This window comes from Peromyscus californicus, unplaced genomic scaffold, assembly GCF_007827085.1.
Source record: "Peromyscus californicus insignis strain IS unplaced genomic scaffold, ASM782708v3 Scaffold_10__1_contigs__length_136768540, whole genome shotgun sequence".
Lineage (NCBI taxonomy): Eukaryota > Metazoa > Chordata > Mammalia > Rodentia > Cricetidae > Peromyscus > Peromyscus californicus.
Genome location: NW_026294391.1, coordinates 2,904,664 through 2,918,954, shown reverse-complemented (window position 1 = coordinate 2,918,954; position 14,291 = coordinate 2,904,664). Strand labels below are relative to the sequence as shown.

The 14,291-nt window shown below is 42.1% G+C and overlaps 2 long non-coding RNA genes across 3 annotated transcripts in view; one reads left to right on the top strand and one right to left on the bottom strand.

Annotated features, from left to right (window-relative positions):
• LOC128108184 (uncharacterized) overlaps positions 1-2,349 on the bottom strand; it is a 133,129-nt gene extending 130,780 nt beyond the window's left edge. Inside the window, exon 1 of one of the 2 annotated variants that reach the window (XR_008217359.1) lies at positions 1,971-2,349. This is a non-coding gene — a long non-coding RNA (uncharacterized LOC128108184). Of the gene's footprint in view, positions 1-901; positions 1,076-1,970 lie in introns of those variants that run through there. The other variant, XR_008217367.1, reaches the window with a different exon arrangement.
• Positions 1,147-13,911, top strand: LOC128108231 (uncharacterized). Its single transcript, XR_008217392.1, has 2 exons — positions 1,147-1,433; positions 6,859-13,911. It is a non-coding gene; the product is annotated as an uncharacterized LOC128108231 (long non-coding RNA).
• Positions 13,912-14,291: the final 380 nt, after the last annotated feature.

Below are 14,291 nucleotides of genomic sequence, written 5' to 3'. Positions count from 1 at the left end.
AGAGATGGGAGTTCTGCTAATCCCAGCCTCAGGAAGGTAGAGAAGGAAAATGGATACGCATTTGAGACCATCTTGGGCTACCTACGGGGTTCCAGGCTAGTCTAGGGAGGAAAAAGAGAGGGAGACGGGGGAGATGGGTGTGTGTGAAAGGGAGAGAACACGGGAGGAGGAGAGATGAGAGGGGGAAGGGGGAGAAAGAGCACGTGCCAGCATAATTTACAGCCATTTCGAGACCTACCATTTAAAATTAGAAGTCAACTTGCCCAGTATGGTAATTTGAGAATAAAGAATTCCATAAATTAACCAGATAGAGAGAAGGGACCTACGCTAAGGTTACTTTATCATAAGATCATAAGATATCTATTTAAAAATTATAATTCCAGTCTGAAAATCTAAACAGATTTTCAGTGGGTTGTCTTCATCATAGTGCCCTGGCCCTGATTTGAACACAAATCCTGAAAGATATTCCCTACATCTTATTGATTAAAATACAGATGGATCTTTTTTTTTCTTAAAAAAAAAGTCACAGAAGGAACAGAGGAATAAAATATGCATAAGCAATTACCAGAGAATCCAAGCGGCCATAGATAAAAGAAGGGTTTGTGTCGGAGGGAAAGATAAAGACAAACCTTGAAATTCTGTAGTTATTTAAAAATATGAGGAAGCGCCTTGCCTGGCTGCTGCACCTCCACCTCAAGAGGGGCAGCTCGTCGGAGCACTACTCTTCCCAGGAAAAGTGGTCATCTCCTTTCAGGCTCCAACGTGTTATGCCAAAGACACAAGAAGCAGTTCCCGCGCCCACCCCCTGACGAGACAGCAAAAGACTCTGTCTTACTTGCCTGGCTTGCTACCCGGCCAAGCCTGGACTTCTTTGCCCACACCAAAGACGCATCCCACTTACCCATCATTTTTACTTTAAAGCTCGAAAGCTCGTTTTGTTTTACGGAACTGCGCAAATCCTGGAAAACCAAGTCTCCTTGATTCACTCGTCTCCTCCTTCCTAGGGTGTTCATCCAAGAAAAAAAAAAAAAGAGGAAGGAGGAGAAGAAGAAGGAGAAGAAGGAGAAGAAGGAGAAGAAGAAGGAGGAGGAGGAGGAGGAGGAGGAGGAGGAGGAGGAGGAGGAGGAGGAGGAGGAGAAGAAGAAGAAGAAGAAGAAGAAGAAGAAGAAGAAGAAGAAGAAGAAGAAGAAGAAGAAGAAGAAGAAGAAGAAGAAGAAGAAGAAGAAGAAGAAGAAGAAGAAGAAGAAGAAGAAAGAAATAGAGACCAAAAACCTTCTCCCTTCCCAAGCCCGACTGTACCCTGGACCATCCCAAGGAAGGTTTCTGAGTATCCGCCAAGGACTAATACCGCTCCCACGTGTCTCCATGAAGACCTTGTGGAGTGCAAATGTGCACGAGCGCCCGAGGATAGTGTGTGCGGTCAGCCCTCGGAGGTAAGTTCCACACACCCATCACCCCAGCCCCCACCCCAGCTCGGACAGCAGGAGGGAGCCCCCGAATGTGGTGACACGCTGGCACACAATACTCTAGCAACTCCAACCTTCCCCAGCAATCCTGCCACTAGTCTCCCCTCACCCAGTCCCTTCAGTCACCGCAGGTCGAGAGCAGGATCGTCCTGGTAGCATTTGGGTGGGGATCCGGAAGGTTGGAGCGACAGGCAACCACCACCCAGATTGCGAATGGATAAAGGGGTCGCGGTCGCCAGACACCGCATGGAAGCTCAGCTCTTCCAAGGAGTCGAGGTGAGGACCGGCCCTAAGATACCCGAAGGAGTGAATCCCACAGGCGGTAATTCTCCCGCACCTCTCCCTGACCTAGCTCGAGCGCGCGTTCAAGCGCGCACCCTTGGGGGCAGAGTACCCTCCTCTGCCAATTGGGACCTGGCCGGTCCTTGCCCACGATGGCCAAAGCAGCCCTGCTTTCCAGGCCGAGAAGCGGGCAAGGAGCCACTGTTGCTCGGGTGGACCCACCTGAACGCAGGGTGCGCCCGCTGGTGCGCTGTCTCCAGCAGCCTGAGAAGGCGACGACCCGCAGACCACGGGACCCCACACGCGGCCTCGCTTCCTCAGAGAAGCGGGCAGAGCTTCTCTGGAGCCTGGAGGACCGCTCGTCCACCTGGCTTACAGGTTCTGTTAACTGGGTCCAGCGACCAGCCCAACCCGAGCCTTCATCTCCGCCCCTTTCCCGCCACCGGCGCTGCGCTGCGCTCCGCCCCCCAGCCGCCAGCCCCTCGCTGCGGGGGGCCCAGCCCCTGGCTGCCTGGCCCGCGCCTCTTGCAGCAGTTCCCCGGTCCTAGGCACAGCCGTGAGAACTAGGGGCAGCCCTGGGATCCGCCCCGACCCCTGCTATCCTAACCTTCCCGCGCTTAGCCGGCGGCCAAGGCGGTGGGCACTGCACGCTCTGCCCTGTTCTTCCGCTGTCTCTTCACTCCCTGCCAGGCACCTTCCACCGCCCGGCGGCGGGTGAATGCCTCCTGCTTTGTAGGAAAGGCGGGTAGAGGGGATGGGGAGTCAAATAAAGTGGAGTACAGTGAGCCAGTGAGAGGAGGCAAAGAAATAACCATGTCAACGGGCAGGGATGAATGCAAGTTGCTGCCTGCGCCCTGTTTCTGTTACATTATCAGGATATGCTGCTGTCCTTGTTAAAACCGCAGTAATGTTCAGAGGCATCAATCTAAAGATTTCCATGCTAATTGGTATTGGGCTGTTGGCTTTTTTTTTTCTTGAGGGGGGTGATGGCAGAAGACAACAGGCTCCATTTCTTTAAAAGTTGCATTTTTTATGTATTGTATATGCCACCTTTCTCATTTAAAAACAAAAATAAATAGTAGAACAGCTATGTTTTACAGAAAAAGATTCAGTGTATATGTATTGTTTAAATCCACTGTAATTACATTAATTGGCTCCTTTTTAAGTATATTTTAAGTATTTCATTAAAATAGGCTCATAATTTTGGGATCAGGAACCCCAGAGATTTCATTTGATTTTTGTCTTTATTTCTAAGATGTCAGTTTCATGGAGATTACCAAATGTAGTTATATAGAAAAATGAATCCTTTTTCTTCCAGGTTAACAATATGTTTAGATCTGGAAAAGAACAAATTATTTTTAAAGCCAAGAAAAAATAAGATTCTCTCTCATTTTTCTAATGATGGACTATCTGATCTGGTAGCTTTTTCTTTAATTCTTTCTCCTTCAGGCAAACTTCCTTCCTTTTTTACATTTTCCTTCCAAAATTTCCCTTCAATCATAACATGGTTTTTGAGCATTTGTCTTCTTAAACAGGATAGGAAAATTCCTGATCATCCATTATCAAAATCCATCTGAATCTCATGATACTAAATTTTCAACCCTGCTTTTAGTCATTCATTTAACCTAATACTTGGGAACAGATCTTTTTCTTTGATAATTGTTTTGAGACAGGATTTGGCTATGTAGCTCAGCCTGGCTTTGAACTCTTGGTTCTCCTACTCCTGAGGGAACCAAGAATTGGTTTTAAGTTTCATACTTATAAGAATAAAGTACACACTTTTTAATTAACACTGTGAACCAAAATTAAATTCATTAAATTGACTAATGAGAAGTATAGTAGTACTTACTGTATGTGTTACTGGGTAAATCAGGACAACATGGATGATAAACAGTCCTAAAGAAGAGATGCTGAAGTAAAGAAGACAATCTTTAGAAACTGAAGATACCCTTTCTTGTGGAAAGCATGACAAATGCTAGTGTTATGCAAAGAGTGACTGCGGCCTCCTCTCTCTTCTGGCTGTAGCTAGTCCTGCATTTATCTCCTTTGATCATCATAATAAAAATAAAGTAATTTACCATTCTGGTAGCATTGCTAGTAAATTAGCAATTTAAAGATGCTTTTATTACCTAATTAATCCAAGTAAATGCCTCCAATAAATTCAGTTTTATTCTAACATTTATTTCTGCCTCCAAAGAAATACTTGCAAGAATTAAAAACAGCTAAGGTTAAAAACTAGTAGTAATTGCAAGCCAGAGTCTTTGGTCAGGTGTGTGTTGCTGAAGAGTTAGAAGAGTTAATATTAAGTGACCTCTGTACATTAAGTTATATATCAGATATTGATTCTCAACTGTTCATTGGCTGCTTCTATAATGAGTTCCAGTGTGGCCTTGTCTATCCTCTAGAAATGAATTTCATTTCTTTCTGTCTACCTTATTGAATCTATCTTTGTCTAAACTATTTCCATTGAATTTTCAAGACTCAACCCCGGATCTATAGAGCTCACTTAACAGTTGTCCTTCAGGTTGAGTCTCCCTTGAGTTCTTTGGTTTAGAAGAAAAAAAAAGTCAGCATGATTAAACATCTAAATTTGGAAAGAATACTTCAGGAATAGTTAATTTTTTCTAATGTAATTCATTATTGATGCTTTGGAAATTTATGCACCCCAATCCTACTCACCTCCCAGACCCTCCATTTCTGCCCCTCACCCCTGCAGTATGCCACCCAAAATTAATTAAAAACAAAACAAAACAAACAAACAAACAAAAACACGAAAATCTCACTTCATTCCTCCATCTTTCCAGCACTTCTTCATTCATCTTAGTGATATCGGGAGCTGTGTGTCATGCAGTATACCCCTTTTGTCCAATCAGCCCCACCTGCAAAATGTTCAAGGTCTGGTTCAAGCCCTCTTGTTTCTGATATACCATTGTTACTGGGCCCTCATCAAAACTCCTCTCAGATATCCTGTTGTTGCCCCAAGTCATGGCGATCTTGACAGTTATCATTTTAGCAGGACTAGTCCCTTTGCACATTCCAGCAGGTCATAGATGGGACAGCTGTTAGACTGGGCCAACCCAAGGCCTAAAACGTGGGTCTGGGTGGTAGCTGAGCTGGTCGGCCCTAGCCATTGGGACCACCCCCTCAAGCAAGGGGCAGAACCCATGCCTTTGGGGCCAGCTCTCCCAAATACTGGGGTCAACTCTTCCGTGGGGAAGGCAGCACCAGTTCTCTTGCTGCAGTGTTCAGCAGGGGCAGAATGCCAGCTATCCCAGGACCAGTGAGGGACAGGCTGGCTTAGCACGGCCTTCGGATCTCAACACGCATGGTTCCTATGGACCCCTGTGGTAACAGGAGCTGTGGACATCAGCCCAGACCCTGGCTGCTGTTGGGCCACAGACCCAGACATGGCTCACGGCAGCAGCCTAGGCCTGAATACCATGTACCCCGGTGGCACCATAGGTCACTCACATCAACATGGTCCCATGTTGCACAGCCCTTGGACACCAAAATGGCCCACAACCCCGTGGCCTTGTTGCAGTGTAGGTCATGGATATCAACATAGACCCTGGTTGTTGTAGACCCATGGCTGTAGGCAGCAGCCCAGACCCAGATGCCACTCACACACAGCCCTGCTTCTTCAGAACTGCCTCTTACCACAGTACACGAAGCGTTCTGTCTCTCTCTCCATTTCACCACCATATATACTTGCTCATCATATTGGCACCCAACTCAGGGCCTGTTGATGCTTCAGGAAAGCTGGACCATGAGGACCCAGGCTGCCCCATGGTGCCTTTAGCCCATCTGAGACACAGGGAATCAGGGGTTCAGGCATAGTCTAAGAGATAATTTGAATTTCTCAAAACCAGAAGGGTATGACCCATTTGAATAAAAGGAAGCAAAGAAAAAATAATAATAAACCAGCAGATCCATTTTGTTCTGACCAAAATTAAGGCAAGATCTCATGATATGTAAAGGGTACAATTAAAATCATTTTCCCTGTGTTTTCTTTCACTGGGACAAATCATTTGACCCACTAACCAATCACCACTAAATTTCTTATTTAAATCCTGTGTAGTTGAAAATTTTTCATTGACTTTTAGATAAGAATGTGTACTAGACACTCACCTCCACTGTCTTCAAGGAATCCTATGGCACCCTCCATTTGGTTTCAGTAGTTTTCTTGACATGTCTGCAACATAGGTGAGGACAGATGTGAGCATCCCCAGAGCCCTGGAAAGAGAGTTCTACTTGCAGTCCATGTTCAAAACAGTGGATTAAAACAGGGCATAAACTGTTGTCTGACAGTTTAATCCCAATGATGGCTTCCTACTCTAGTTCTCACACCAGCAAAACGTTTCTACGTGTGTTAGCGTTCCCCACTTGAGAAGATGTCATTTGATAATTATTTTTAGTATATTTTGTCCATTTACCTTTTTTTTTTTCTCCCGAGACAGTGTTTCTCTGTGTAGTTTTGGTGCCTATCCTGAATCTCGCTCCGTAGACCAGGCTGGCCTCAAACTCACAGAGATCTGCCTGCCTCTACCTCCTGCGTGCTGGGATTAAAGGCGTGTGCCACCACTGCCCAGTGTCCATTTACCTTATAAGTTATGAGCCTGAACACAATAAAATCTTCCGTCCTTTTTTCTTGTAATTGAGAATTGATTTACAAGGCCATGATGGGACAGCTGTTTTGACATTTGCCACTCTGGCTCTGAGAAAAGAACTAAATTTCTTTACTTTAGCTGATTAGGATTAGTGGGCAACATTATTGATTTAAATTTGCAAAATGTCAATTGCTTTACTTGGTCTCCTTGTGTGAGGGAAATACATCAGCAGTTATCACACAAGACAATGAGGATAGACAATACTACCCATCTAATTCTCAAATTGAAATATTACTGCTTTTAAGTAACTTAAAAATAGGCAATAGTCAACAATTGGATTCAAAACCTGTTAAATAGAAAGAAACTCATGCCTGCCATTGTAGATCAACCCAACTACTAATGGTTAGTGAGGTCATGGACCCTACAGGACAATCTACTATTGCCATTTCCTAAACCATTATAATTTCTAACTGAATTCTAAATACATATCTTTATACCCACAGATAACTGTGGCCCTCACCCCTCATCAAAGAAGCTTCTTTTAGCAGCAGATGGAGACTACTACAGAGATCCACAACTGATCAAAATGTGGAGAAAAACTGACCATGGAGTTCCTCATCTCCAGTTGATACATCTACCCCATAATCCCTATATCTAAGGCTCTCGGAAGGTGAGGGGCAGTAATATTTTAAGAACCAAAGGACTGAGAACTCTTCTGCCAGATACTGTCTTCTATATGTGACAGGGAAGCTGTACGCATGAAATCTCAACAATATAGTCTCCTAAGCAAGACCTGCAAATGATGGCACCAGTTGACATCCAAGCATGGATGGATGGAGGAAATCTCATAATCTCATAAGATTCCACACCTAGATGAAGAGCTACAGACAATCTCTCTCTCTCTCTCTCTCTCTCTCTCTCTCTCTCTCTCTCTCTCTCTGTGTGTGTGTGTGTGTGTGTGTGTAGGTGTATGTGTGTGTGTGAATTATAGAAGAACAGGTCATGATGTTTGCTTTTATTTTTATATGTTTTTTGAAGACAGAGTTTCATTATTACACATAGCTTTGGTCCATGGTCCACCTGGAACTCAATTTGTAGATCAGACTGGCCTTAAACTCATAGAGATCCTCCTGTCTCTGCCTCCCTAGTGCTGGAATAAAAGGTGTGTACTATCATGGGCAGCTTGAGGTAATGATTTTGAAAGGCAGGTGGAGGTATGAGAGGAATTGGAAGCAGAGAGGATGAGGTAGTGAAAATAATGTAAATATAGTACTCACATATAAAATTCTCAAAAAATAAGTTAAAAACTTTAAAGGAAAAATGAGTATGTGCATGTAGGTGTGTTGTAGCTGTATGGTCGCTACATGGGTGTGTGGATTTACACGGGTCCGTGGAATGAACAGAGGCATTTTAAAAATGAATCTAGTCTTTCATGGCTGCAGGGGGGTCCACCCTGGAAGGACTGAATTCTATCCTTTCGCCTAGGGCAGTTTTATTTCTCTCCAACACAGTTTAGCCAGTTAATTTCCATATGCTCAAAACAACCTGAAAGGAGCTCCCAACAATACAATGCCAAGTGCAAATTCCTCGATTTCTCAGGTACCACAGTTTTCCGGGTTTCCCTGAATCAAGTTTTGCATAGGCCTTTGTATCCTTGGGAAACTCCAAGAGAGGATTCACATGGAGGGTAATAAGGGAAACAAAGGATGTCTGCTAAACAAAAGATGGATTAGGGCTAGGTGCTACTCTCTGGAGCCAGGCTAGGTGCAGCTCAGCAGGAATGCTGTGACAGTGTGTGTATATATAAACAATAGGAAAATGTAAATCTGAATACTTGTGATAAATCCTTCACCTACAAAACTCTTGGTAAGATATTTCTCACCCCCCTCCTCCTTTTCTCCTGCTCTTTATTGGTGGTTGGTTTTGAGGAATGTGGCAAATTAAGGACTACTACATTACTATTTATATTGTTAACATGAAAGTACTTTGTAAAAATCTAGATTCCGTAAATTCCCATCGCCATTTAACTGTATCATTCCATGACTTTGGGTGAAAAATGAAAAAAAGGAAGAGAGAAAGAAAGAAAGAAAGAAAGAAAGAAAGAAAGAAAGAAAGAAAGAAAGAAAAGAAAAAAAGAACCAAAGAAAAAGAAAGATGTCAATAAGAACTAGTACCGTTGTATAGCAATTTCCTACAAATCAAAACATCTCCTCCTAGAAGGAGATAGGAGGGTCAAAAAGCTCAGGAGTTAAGGAAATTTATGTGATTTAGAAACGCAGACAGTAACAAGAATGAGATGTACCTGCCCAAAGTTATATTAGTAGTAAATAACTCAGGATGGGAGACACCTACAGGACCCTGCAACCCAGGGACGCATCTTTTTGGGGTACTTAGGGTGCTAGGGTGGCATTTTTGGAGATATAGCTGCCTTGGAGTCATCCATGCTTCTGTAATTAAACCCTCTCACATTCTACTATGAGCAACATCAATAAATTCATTAGTTCAGCAAGCTAGACTTGGCTATAACTATATCCTTGGTCTGCTGGGAGAGACTAGAGGATGCCCTATCTGAAGTAAATAGACATTTATTCGTGTTTATCCAAGTATTCTAGGAAAAGACATGCAACATTGTGGAAGGGTGGCTAGATGTATGGCTCCTTGGGACAACTGGGAAGCCTATCAGTTTAGTGAACTCATGATTTCTTGCCATTGTGGAGTTTTGCTTTATTCTTTTTCATGGTTGACAAATGTATTTTTGGTCCCTAGGTGTTGTGTTTGGAATTGCATCTCTTATAAAAAATAAGCTGAAATTGTATTTTCTGGTACCTTAGAGTGTGACCTTATTCAGAAAGAGGATCTTTGAAGATGTGATTATGACATAAGTTAAGATGATGTCACAGTGGTAGAAAATGGTCCTTTGATTCAGTTTTACTGGTATTTCTTACAAGAAGAGATGACAGAGTGAAGTTCCCCATGTCCAGTCAGAGGAACACTAGAGATTGGGGTTAGGTTGCCACAAGTCAAGATAATCAGAAATCAGAGAAACAAGAATTGACTCCCCTCTTCTAGGGTCTTTATAGGGACACAACTCTGATAGCACCTTTATTTGAGACTTCCAGTCTCCAGAACTGTAAAACAATGCATGTCTGCTAGTTTTAACCACCCAGTTTGAGGTACTTTGTAGCACTTGGGAACCAGTACAGCAGGGAGTCATCACCAACTCTTGGTGATACCTGTCCATCATGTATATCCAGTTTACAGCAAATGTTCAAGGGTAGCATATTTAAGAATGATAGGCAAACTCCTGAGAGGATGGCTTAGTTAGTGAAGTACTTATAGACATGAGTGTGAATCCACAGTACCAACATAAAACAACTGTGTGGCATACCTGCACCTATAATTCCAGAAGCAAGGACAAGGATTCTTGGTACTTATTGGCTAGTTAGTCTTGCTGAATTGGTGAGTTCTAGGTTCACTGAAAAACCCTTTCTCAAAAGTAAAGGAGTTATAGAGATGGTTCAGTGGTTATGTACATCCCACCACTCATGTAATAAGCCTGGGATCACTGCAAATCCTGTGACTCTAACTCCAAGGGAGGCTTTCTGGCTTCCAGCCTAGTCAAGATGAGAACTCCAGGTTCAGGGAGAGATCCTGCCTAAATAATAATAATAAGCCAAGAGTGACAGAGGAGGACACCTGATCATGAGCACACAGATTTGCACACATGTGTGCACATATACTTAGACAAACACATAAACACATGAATGATTGAATAAATGAATGAATGAATGAATGGATAGACGGATGGATGGATATTTTAAGACAAAAAAGTAGAGTAATAGAGGAATACAGCTGATGGTAACCCTGGCCTTCACATGCAAACACATATATGTACACACACTGAGCACATGTATACACTACACACATACACAAAGAATGAAAGGCAGAGTCAATTTTGTTCACAAAGAACAACAGCAGGTAAAATCGTCTAGAACTTGGAAATAATCTTGAGAGTTTATTTACTCTAGTGGTTCCTCCAAAATAGGACTTGTTAGAAATTTAGAATTACAGAATCTTAGCGTGTTTAAAGGATTTTGGAGATTTTTCCCTTCTTTAGAGACACATGGCGGGAGTTGTGACTTTAAAAACCTCCACAGATTGTGCAACACCCAAAGTATGCCCCACTTTGGTAGTCTGAATGTAATTGGCCCCCGTCAACTCTATGGAGTGGCTTTGCTGGAGTAGGTATGGCCTTGTTGGTGGAGGAAGTGTGTCACTGTGGGGGTGATCTTTGAGGGTCACTGTGGAGATGGCCATACCCAGTGTCTCAGACTACTTCCTATTGCCTGCAAGTCAAGATGTAGGACTCTCAGCTCCTTCTCCAGCACCATGTCTGCCTGTATGCCACCATGATAATAATAGACTAAAACTCTGAAAATGTAAGCCATTTCACTTAAATGTTTTTCATTTATAAGAGTTTCCATAGTCAAATTACAACACCCACTGATTCAACTCCACCTCTAGTTAGTGGATTGTGATAACCTCTTTCCTAAACAATGGGAGATATAATGGTGAACGGAAGACTATTCAAGTTGGGAATTGATGTTAGTTCAGTCTGGGAAGTCTTCCAGATTCATTAATATTTTAATTTGGCACTACTGAAGACCAAAAGCTTCTCAATACTTAAGGAAAAAGGCTCAGCACATAGTGTCTCCTCCATAAATATCTGCCAGATTAGGTGAGAAGCTAAGATTAGCAAGAACTAGACTAAAGAATGTGGTAAGCAAAGACTTAGTCTGTTTGTGCTACAATAACAAAATAACTAAGACTGAGTCAGTTATAAGAAATTGAATTTATTTTTCTTAGTTCTAGAAGCTAAGGAGCTTGAAATCAAAGTGCTGAGAATAATGAGGGCTTATTCCTCATACAAAATCTTGTGTGTCTTTCCATAACGGAAGGTTGAAGGGGGAAAGAACCTAACTAGCTCTCTCCAGCTCCCTTTCCCTTTCTATTTCCCTTTGAGATAGGGTCTCTAGATCAAGTTGGCCTTGAACTCCTTACCAGACAGAGGATGACTTTGAGCTTCTGATCCCCATGCCTGTACCTCCCAAGTGCTGGGATTGCAGATGTGTACCACCACTTCTGTTTTTTTGTGGTGCTGGGGATCAGGCATCACCCATGCTAGATACTCTATCACCTGAGCAACAAAATCAGCCTCCTCCAATCCTTTTATAGGACACTCCCCAACCACGATAACAAAAACTCTTCTGGCCTAATCATCTCCTAAATTCTCCTCTCTTAATACTATTGCTTTGGGGGTTAGGGATCAACAAAAATTTTGGAGGTGACAGCATCATTTTAACCATAGAGGATGCATGTGAGGCAGACAAAGAAACAGAAGAAAAGGAAAATCCAAGACAGACTTGGTCCTAGAGTTTTATATAAAAGAAGCCTTCAGAAAGTTGAAGTTCTACCCAATTTTGATAGAAACTTGGAACTGTAACATGGGAGCAAGAGGTGTCATAGGAGCCTCATACTTTTTACTTCTCCCAGTCTAGTTAGCATTTGTGGACACAATAGGTCTTTCACCCTCTCTTAGGATCTCCACTAACTCTGGAACCCTCTTCAGCCATCCTCCTAAAATATCTAAGTTAGATAACAGTGTGAAATATGCTAATGCAACTTGAAGCATACTTTCCAGTCCTGGCTCCCACCTCTTAACTCCAATCTCATGCAGCTCCTACGTCCTATGCCCTTCTTCCATAGAAAATGTTAGAGTTGCCATTGCTAGCGAGAACTCATTTTGAAATGTATGCCTGGGATAGACCCCAATATAAATCAGAAAGCAATATCTGAAACCCAACCCTTTGTATATTACCCATAAAAGAGAACTGAATGGTTTTGAAAGGAGTCTGTACCACTTGAAGATGAATAGTGTGGCTTTTCAGACAGAAGTGCCAAGAAAACTAGAAAGTGTCAATTCTCCAAAAGAAGAAAAGCTGGAAATAATTCTCTGTATGTCCATTGTTCGGTCTTAATACCTAGACTCTTAAAGACTTTTGAAATCTTTCAAACAGTCAAAAGCCATTTGGAACTTGACCAAATTTACTCTCACAAAAATGTACAAAAGTATTCCAGCTATCGCCCACAAACTGAATCAAGTGTTATAGCAGAATGAAAATAAATTTGATATTAGTTTGTTTTTCTCAAAATCATGCTTGTGGAAAAATGTTAAAAATTCAAAACTTGGTGGTCTGCTCATGGTGTTGTAGGTTGTATTGTTTGGGATTGTTTATTTGTTTGTTTTTCAGACATTGTCTTTTGTAGTCCAGGCTGGCCTCAAACTTGCTATGTAGCTAAGGATGACCTTGAACTTCTGATCTTCCTGCTTCCACCTCCTAAGGACTAAGATTACAGGCATGGACCACTGTGTATGGATGTGCTCAGTGCTTTTGATATGGTATCATTAGTGAAGAGTTCTTCTTTAACATGCATATGAATTCCACCCATCATTAAACCAGCCAATCAGAATACCAGTAGGGAAGCTGAAGCTTCCATCTGTGAAGATGCTGCCCAGCAATTGAGTCCCAGGTCATAAAGCCTTCCCTAGCATTAGGGTAGTAATAGCCAATATCAGACAAGAATTCTCCATCACCCAAGCACAGCAATTATTTAGATATTGCTGATTTGCAACTTCAAACCTTACACTATCAGTTACTTTTCTGTTGCTGTGATAAAACACCATGACCAAGGCAGTTTACATAAGAAAGAGTTTATTTAGGTTTACTATTCCAGAGGCATAAGATTCCATCATAGCAGGGAAGCATGGCAGCAAGCAGCAGACATGGTAGCAGGAAGATGAGCATTAATATCTTCAAATGCAAGCACTAAGTAGAGAAACTGAACAGGAATTGATGTGAGACTATCAACACCCTTCCCCAATGATAAACTTCCTCCAGCAAGGTTTTACCTCCAAAGGGATCCAGAATGTCCCCAAGCACCACCACCAACTAGGGACCAAGAATTCAAACATCTAAGCCTCTCAGGGACATTTCTCATTCAACATACCTACCAACTTCCAATGTCCACTAGCTGCATTCACTGCTTTATATTTCTTGGTAGCATGGATCTCCATCAAATGCCTTTCATCTTATTCTTTTTTTTTGTCATCCATCTCTCCATAGCAGAGAGCAGGAATTTTCATTTATTTTGTTTACAATTTTTACCTGGCACCTAGAATTAGGTCTTGTACATTCTAGATGACTTAAAAATATTTGTTGAAATATTGGTATGAAGATTAAGTTTTATTACATTTATTTATTTTGCACATGCATATATATGTGGGTATGCACATGTGCAAGTCAGTGGGAATTTATGGGTGTCAGTTCTCTCCATCTACAATGTAATACAGTAAGTTCATATGTTACATTGAATAGGACCAAAGAATGTTCAGATTTCACCCACTTATTGATAGGAAAGTCAATTCATTTTCTGACTAATATTATCTTACTGAAGCAAAGACTTGATAATAATGAAGAATAAAAATTCATGATGAATACTTTGTGCTCTTTCTCTTCACATGTACATTTCTTCTTCATATATATATATATATGCACATAGAGAGGAGGGAGAGAGAGAGTGTGAGACAGAGAGAAAGGGAGGGAGAGACAGAGAGAGTCTCATGTAGCCTACTCTGGCTTCGAACTATATATTGCTGATAGACTTGAACTTCTGATCTTCCTGCTTCTACCTCTTAATGCTGGGATTACAGGTAATTTGGCAAGCACACCTGGCTCTTATCTGTGAATATATTGATGTGGATCTACCTGATAGTGTCTGAATGTTAAGTGGTAACTACCTAAGACCTTCTTTTTGCACAATCTGGGCTCTTCTCCCAATTCTCAGTAACCCAGGTGATTCAATGACAGAGATGGGC